General features: G+C 44.4%; 1 protein-coding gene across 3 annotated transcripts in view; it reads left to right on the top strand.

Annotated features, from left to right (window-relative positions):
• Positions 1-7,426, top strand: part of Khdrbs1 (KH RNA binding domain containing, signal transduction associated 1) — a 35,252-nt gene extending 27,826 nt beyond the window's left edge. For all 3 annotated transcript variants that reach the window (XR_004121084.1, XR_004121086.1, XR_004121085.1), the window contains one exon: positions 6,539-7,426. The gene's annotated coding sequence lies outside the window, so the exon portion shown is untranslated. The remainder of the gene's footprint in view (positions 1-6,538) is intronic.
• The last annotated feature ends 300 nt before the right edge of the window (positions 7,427-7,726 follow it).

The raw sequence follows: 7,726 nt of genomic DNA, 5'->3' as shown, positions 1-7,726 counted from the left end.
ATCCCATCGCTTGGGAGGCAGAGGTGGGCAGATTTCTGAGTTCGAGCCCAGCCTGGTCTACAGAGTAAGTTCCAAGACAGCCAGTCTATACAGAGAAACCTTGTCTCAGAAAAAAAATAGATTGCAAACTTGTTGGTAGTAACAGTACTTTTGAAGCAGAGACAGGAGGATCTCAGAATTCAAGACAAACGTGTTCTACAGAGCAAATTCCAGGACAGCTGAGCTACACAGAGAAATCCTGTCTCAGGGAAAAATAAAACAAAAGCCTGCTGTCAGAGTAGCAGAGTTGTTCCTTTTACAGCAGGTTTGACATTCATGTAGTGAGTCTGGTCACTATTGTGTGCATGTGGAGGGCTCAGACACCTTTGCAGAGTTGCCTCTCCCCCTTACATTTGTTCATGGGAGAACTGACGCCATCAGGCTGTCTGCAGATGTCTCCCTTTACCCACTGAGCTAGTGCTACCTTCATCATTTTTTATATATAACAGAACTTTAACCCCAGAAAATATCAGTAACAGCCAAAGTCACAGTCCTTATGTAGCAAAGGTGAGATTTTCAGGCAGTCTGATTTTAGACTGTGATCAGTCACAAGTATCTAGAAAGCTGTTCGCCTGCTAGCTGAAGGCACCTTGGAGAACCCATTGTCATTCTTTTTCCTGGAAAGAGACTTCTCTTCCAGGACATTATCAAAACTACTTACTGAAATGTGAGACCTTATGCTTGTGCAGATGAACCACAGGTCTTCACTTTATCATCCCTGCCTTCAGGAGTAGAGTAAGTCTAACTGGAGAGAGTAAGGCCTATATAATGATAGCATTCTGCTGCTACATGGGCTAGCAAGCCTGGAGCTGCTGAGGGGCCTCAGATGGAGAGGGTGAAACTCTCAAGGGATCTATCCCCCATCCCTCAGGACAGGGTCTCTGTAGTTTTGGCTGTCCAAGCACTCACTCTGTAGACCAGGCTGGCCTTGAACTCAAAAAAAATCCACCTGCTTCTCTTGATTCCTGAGTGCTGGGATTAAAGGCATGCACCACTCTGCCTATCCATGTTAAATTCTCAGTTATGTGCTAATTGCTTTGTGTGTCTCATCAGCATCCCATTTAGTTCTCACAGTTCACCATGTGATGCTAGGATTTTGCTGGTATATGGCTTCCCACACTGCTAGTCAAGCATTCTTTTAATATGCAGTGATTTAGAGGATCACAGCATTGGGGAGCTAAAATCCAAACTCAAGTCTTAGACTCATACTTAACTGTTGCCTTCTGGATTCTTGTAATTTGTTTGGTTAACCACAAGATCAGTTTACTGAAAGGTGTGCCCAACTGTGGTGTTCAGAATGCTTCTGACTTTGCTTCTAGACTTCTGTAGTTTCTTATAGATTTACAGCCTCTGTAGACTCACATGCACTCTTCAATTTCAGATTAATAGTCATTGCATGCTTAGAGCAAGTACACATCTGATGAATATTTAATAACATGGAATAGATAGGCTGCAAACAACTGTGTGAGCCAGCAGCTGCTGGGGGAGGGAAGAAGTACACTGCACTCCCTAATTACCCCTACTAATGTTTTCAGGCCTAGAGAAGGAGGACTGTCTTTTCTAGGCCCTTTAGCAGAGAAGCCCTATGGTGGCAGCACTGCACTCTGGACCACTTGGATCCAGTGTGCAATTTTCCATACCCTGGGCTGGCCAGATACACATTCTCATCTAGTACTCTGCTAACTGCATCTCTCCTACAGGAGAAAGGCTGTGTGATTTCTCACAGCTGTAATTCCTAGCACTCAGCAGACAGAAGCATTAGATAAAAGACCAGCCTTTACTGGCTTACTGACAGACTTGTGTCTGGCAGGGACTTGGATTTAATAGGTAGGAAGAGTATGTATGTAGACTCTAAATAAACAGCCATGCATGGTGGTACACGCCTGGTATCCCAGCACTCCAAGAGGCAGAGGTATAGACCAAACATTTCAAGGGTAGTCTTAGCTAGCTAAAGGTCAACCTAGGCTGAATAAAGAGACCTGTGTTCAACAAAATTTCCCCAAATTCTGGGTTGTTTGTTGTGATAGGGTGTGACTCTTATCAACAGCTGACATCAAACTTTATGAAGATTCACCTGCCTCTGCTTCCCAAGTGCTGGGGTAAAAGGCACATGTCACCATGCCTGGGTATTTATTTTTATTTATTTTAAAGGTTTATTTTCTGTAGTTGTGTGTTTCACATACAGATAGATTTGTGAACCATGTGTGATGGTCTGGTGTCTGTGGAAGTCAGAAGAGGGTGTTGAATATCCTGGGACTGGTAATGCTGGAGTTGACAGTTATGCTCCATTATGTGAGTGTTGGGAATCAAGCCCTGGTTCTCTAAAAGCTGGCAGTGCTCTTAACCACTACACCGTGTCTCCAGCTCAGCCTTGGCACATCTTGACCATAGCTGTTAGCATCTCATCCTTACCACTCCTGTCTATGCTGCAGTGACTGCCTTTGGCTGCATCCCAAGTGGGAAGTGGACAGGTAAGAGTTCTCAGATATGTCACATAGGCAACCCCCTAGGTTTAAGGAGCTTCTTGCTTCAAGAAAGCCCTGTGGAAATTGTGAGTCTCCAGAAAAATCAGATCATTTGACGTGTTTCTGGGCAGGGAGCCACAGGCCATTTGACATAACAAGTCAGCAGGTAAAAGCAGAAATTTGGGTATAGTTTCGGTTTAATATTATATTCAGCTGTCTGTTTGCTGCCCCTTTGTCAACCATTGTAGTTTGGCTTCTTCATCAAGATGTCCTCATCCACTCTGTGGTACTGTGATATATGTGAAGCTTGAAGTAGACAAGTTTGGGATTAGAGGTAGAATACGGTTTCTAGGTTCTTCTGTCTCTAGCAATTTAGATATAAGTTGAACATTTCCATTGCCTGGGTCTTTGAAGATAGAATGTAGGAAGAAACAGACTTGGAGGAAGAAATAGGGCTACAGGTATAGCTCAGTGGTGCTGGGTGCCATTCTAGCACTGAGGGCAAAGGGGAAATAGGAAATATTCTGATAAGACCTTTTTTATTTTATATTCAAGGCTAGCTTTGAACTCACTGTGTAGTGATGACCACAGCTTTTGGTCCTCTCATCTTCACCTCTGAGCACTAACATTCCTTGTGTCCATCACTACACTCGCCCTTCATGCAATTGAAACTAAGGCTTTGGGGCTGGAGAGATGGCTCAGTGGTTAAGAGCACCAACTGCCCTAACATAGGTCCTGAGTTCAATTCCCAGCAGCCACATGGTGGCTCACAACCATCTGTAATGGGATCTGCTGCCCTCTTCTGGTGTATCTGAAGAAAGCAGTGGTATACTCATACACATTTTTTTAAAAGAAAGAAGCTAAGGCTTTGCATGTGTTATGAAAGTGATCTACCAACAGCCACATTTAGCCCCTCATAGGATTTGTCATATGCTTCTTCCTAGAAATTGGTATAAATAGTCCTTTTAATTTTTTAAAACTATATATTGATTGTCACAAGTTAGAAGACCTACTGTGTATTTGTCACTGGGGAATGAGTGATCAGTAATGGACCTAATCTCCCCCTTCACGGAGCTCACCGTGTATTTTCAGAAGTAGACACTGCACAGAAAACTTATTTAGCCTACATCATTTCAGTTGTGAGCTGTCCTTCCTTGGAACCCTTCCCACTCTGGGGAATTCTTTGAAGATTTCTTTAATGTGTCTGAATTACTCAGTAATTTATATTGTGATAAGTTTCAAAATGAAAACTATTGAAAGTATACTGCCTGTGTTTCTTAAAAAAGAAAAAAAAAAGTGGCAGCTGCCACTTAAAGGAAGACTTGCTTGCACCCCAGGGTTGGAAGATGGTTTGGGGAAAGGGTCTGGAACCCTGAACTGAGCAGAAGGTAGTGTGAGGCAGATTCAAGGGGAGTCAGGAATGTAGACCTTGTATGAGTGCACCAGTTGCACTGTTCCTAAGGTCTTGGGGCATGTTGTACAAACTCTCTACAACTGAGACACACCCTTGACCCATGTTTCTGATTTTAAAACTTGTTAGTACATGGAGAACCTGTTTGGAAGCTTTGTTAGTCCAGACTACATGTGAGTTAGGTCTGTGGCAGGACTGGGATCTAACTCAGAAACACTCTAGGTCTGGTCCCCATATGTGTGTATGTAGGTAGCCATGTTACTCCATGGGGCTGGTCCTCTTCCACCCTTATGTGGGTTTTGGTTAACCAACAGCACCTTTATGCACTGAGCTATCTTGCTGCCCCAACCTAATTAGTTTTTGTTTGAGAATCGTGTCTTACTATGAAGTCCTGGCTATAGAGTGGGCTGGTTTTGAACTTAGATCCTACTGTCTCTTCCTAGTGAGTTTGATCGACTTCTCCATGTTATAGTGTACATTTATAATCCCAGTGCTGGGAAGGCAGACAAGCCAATCTTGGGACTTGCAGCCAGCCAGTCTAGCCTCTGCTCAAGTCTCAGCAACAGAGCCTCTTAAAACAGGGTGGAACATTTGTCTAGTAAATGCATCAAGCCCTGGGATTGATTCCACAGTGTCCCGCATCCCCCAGCCCGTGATAGAGTAATATGATTGAGAATTAAAATTAGAGCTGGAGATATGGCTCAGTCTTTAAAAAATTTAAGAGTGCTTGCTACTTTTTCAGAGGACCCAGTTTGTTTCCTAGCACCCAGATTGGCAGCTCACAACCACTTGTAGCTTGAGCTCCAGGATTTGATGCCCTCTCTTGGCCTGCTTGCACCCTGGCACAGAAAGGTATACATATACATATAAAAAGTGAGAGTGTAGAGAACTAGGTATATTGAACAGCTCCTAGAACACAATTTAGTGACTAGGTATGGGAGAAGAGAGAGAGATTAGGACTATAGATTGAAGCTGGACATGGTAATGAAAGCAGGCCTTAGAGGTTTGAGGATCTGTGCATTTGATCTCTGCCAAAGCTTCAGGGTAGTGAGAACTGGGCTGAAATGATGTGGGTATGATCAGCAGTGTCCTTTAGAAGAAGTTGGTCTGGAGAGATGGCTCAGCCTTGGTTCCTAGCACTCATGTCTACCAGGTCTAGGGGTCTGATGCCTCTGACTTCCTGAAGGACCTGCATTCAGGAGCAGGTACATGCTCACATGCACACATAATTTTAAAGATCTTTCCAAAAGAAGAATCACTTCTGTGGGCTTTTGCGTCGTATCGGTCTCCAGTCTAGTATCCCAGGATAAGATGTATCCTCTATGGGTGACCCTGGACTTTGGGGTAGGACCGGACTCCTTTATAAGGTCAGGTGAGATGGGCCTTTGAACTTAAGATAGAATTTGCTTGGTTTGGGATAACCAAAGTATTGCATTTTGAAAGCTGGAAATGTTGGTATGGTGGAGCATGCACTTGGAAGGTAGAGACAGACCTATGAGTTCAAGGCCAAGCTTGCTCTACATAGTGAGTTCCCAGGTGGGCTATAGTGAGACTCTTGTCTGAAAACAACAAGCGGTTGGATCTCAGCTGCTCTTCCAAAGGACTCCAGTTCAGTTCCTAGCACTCACACGGGCAGCTCTCAACTGTCTGTTAAGTCCAGATCCCGGGATCCAATACCTTCACACAGTTGTGAAGGTAGACAAAGCATCAGTATACATAAAATAGAGTTAAATTTTTAGAAAAGTAAACTGAATGTAATAACAATTCTGGGATTTTGGTTCCTTTAAAAATAAGGAACCTCGGGCTGGAGAGGTGGCTCACTGGTTAAGAGCACTGTCTGCTTTTCTAAAGGTCCTGAGTTCAAATCCCAGCAACCACATGGTGGTTCACAACCATCTGTAAAGGGATCTGATGCCCTCTTCTGGTGTGTCTGAAGACAGCAACAATGTACTCACATACATGAAATAAATTAAAAAAAAAAATACAAGAATGTGTTACCGCTTTAATCTCAGGTGGGGGAGATAAAACAATGCTTCACACTGTCCGTGGCAGCTGACTGTGATTTGCTTTGTGCTTTAGCAGAGGTGTAGTTTTGCCAGGCAGAGTTAGTTTCTGTGATTGTGTAACATTTGGAATTTTGGGAACTTTTCAGAGGGTCTATAAATGCGAGGGCCCAGAGAGGTGGGATTGGTGGAAAAGGAGGGTTGGTTGCCACTCTGTAGGCATGTTCAAGGAAGAAAAAAATGGAATTCAGATCTCTCTCTCCCTCTTTCTCTCCTTTCTAGTAAAAGGATGAGAAAGAAGAGGTGGGTAAGGTAAAGTGTGGCAAAGATCCCACAGAGCTGTACCTGAAAGCCAAGTATGGCCTCAGAGCCCTCTGCTCAGCTATTCCTGGATGGGAGAGCTGCATAGGGTTTGAGACATAACTCACTGCCAAAGAGAGCTCACGGAGGGAGCCTGTGAGCTTTTATCACCTGCTCAGCTCTGTACCTAGGAACCTGACTGCTGAACACAGCAAGGAGGTTAGCTATGGACAGGGGGACAGGGAAGGCCGGAAGGTACGTACAAAACCTGACCAGAAGCTGAGTCAAGTTCCTTAATTTTCCACTTTGTGTCTTTGCAGCTGTCAAAGGAGCCTGGATACCAGGAGCTACCTGCTGATAGAGGCTGGCCTGGGGCACTTCTGGGACGTAGAAACCCAGGAGAGGAGCTCTACAGTTGTGTTTGACCCCACCTCTTGATCTGATTTTCCCACAGGAAGCCAGCCAGGATCTTCTACATAGGAGTCTGTAGTCCCAGATGAAGTCCTCAGAGCTTCAGGGGACTCAGTCCTAACAGTTCTGCCTACTCCAGACATTTTAGTAGGAGGGGCTGGGGTTTAACTTGGTGTTTGAACACTTCACTTGCACATGTAGAGGACCTGGGTTCATTTTACCTTACAATAAATTAATAAATAAGTAAATAAATGGCTTTTAAAGGATTGAAAGGCAGTAGGCATGGTGGCACACACCATTAATCTCAACACTTAGGAGGCAGAGACTGATGGATCCTGGAGTTCAAAGCCAGCCTGAACTACAGAGCAAGGACAGCTACACAGAGATCCTGTCTTAAAAAGCCAAAGACTGGGGACTAAATCCCTGGTGTGGCTCTCGAGGTCAGAACGCTCAGCTCCTGTGCTATTCCCAGTCTCTTGTTTCTACTTAACCTCCATAGAATGTTCTGGAACACACTACTATATGTGCCCCACTGCCGCACCTTTATTGGAACCTATAGCCTGGGAGCCCTTGGGCATGTCCAGAGGACTCCCAGGAGATAGTCATCCTCTCTGTAATATGTGAAGGAAAGTTGAATCATTTAGGTAAGGCATTTTAAACTCTGAGCCTGTGTTCCTCTTTGTTCTTAGCACTTGTCCACACGTTCTTGAATGGTAGGGCTGTTCTGTACTACAGTTCTCAAATATCTGCCTCTGCCCCAAGAATTCAATAAAGGTTTGGTCAAGTGATGAACGGTGCATGGTTCTACTCTAATAGTTTCTGTCGGCTCCGGGGGAGAGCCAAGATCCCGCTTACTAGGCCAGTGGTTAGCCCCAGTTTTTCTCTTCAGAGATAGGTAAGTCATCTATAATCTCCAGGTACAGGATAGCCACTTGAGGGTCATGGTCACGGGATTTTACTGGAAAGCTCAGAATTGAAGTCAAACATCTCATTTAGATTTCAGTTCATTCCTTGCGTGTTTATCAGGGCTTGTTTATTCAATAAGTAATTCCCCCCCCCCCCCCTGAATGGGGAACTGAGGCATTTTAAATCTGTAA

This window comes from Mastomys coucha, unplaced genomic scaffold (genome assembly GCF_008632895.1).
Source record: "Mastomys coucha isolate ucsf_1 unplaced genomic scaffold, UCSF_Mcou_1 pScaffold18, whole genome shotgun sequence".
Classification (NCBI taxonomy): domain Eukaryota; kingdom Metazoa; phylum Chordata; class Mammalia; order Rodentia; family Muridae; genus Mastomys; species Mastomys coucha.
This window is presented reverse-complemented; position numbering and strand designations above follow the sequence as displayed.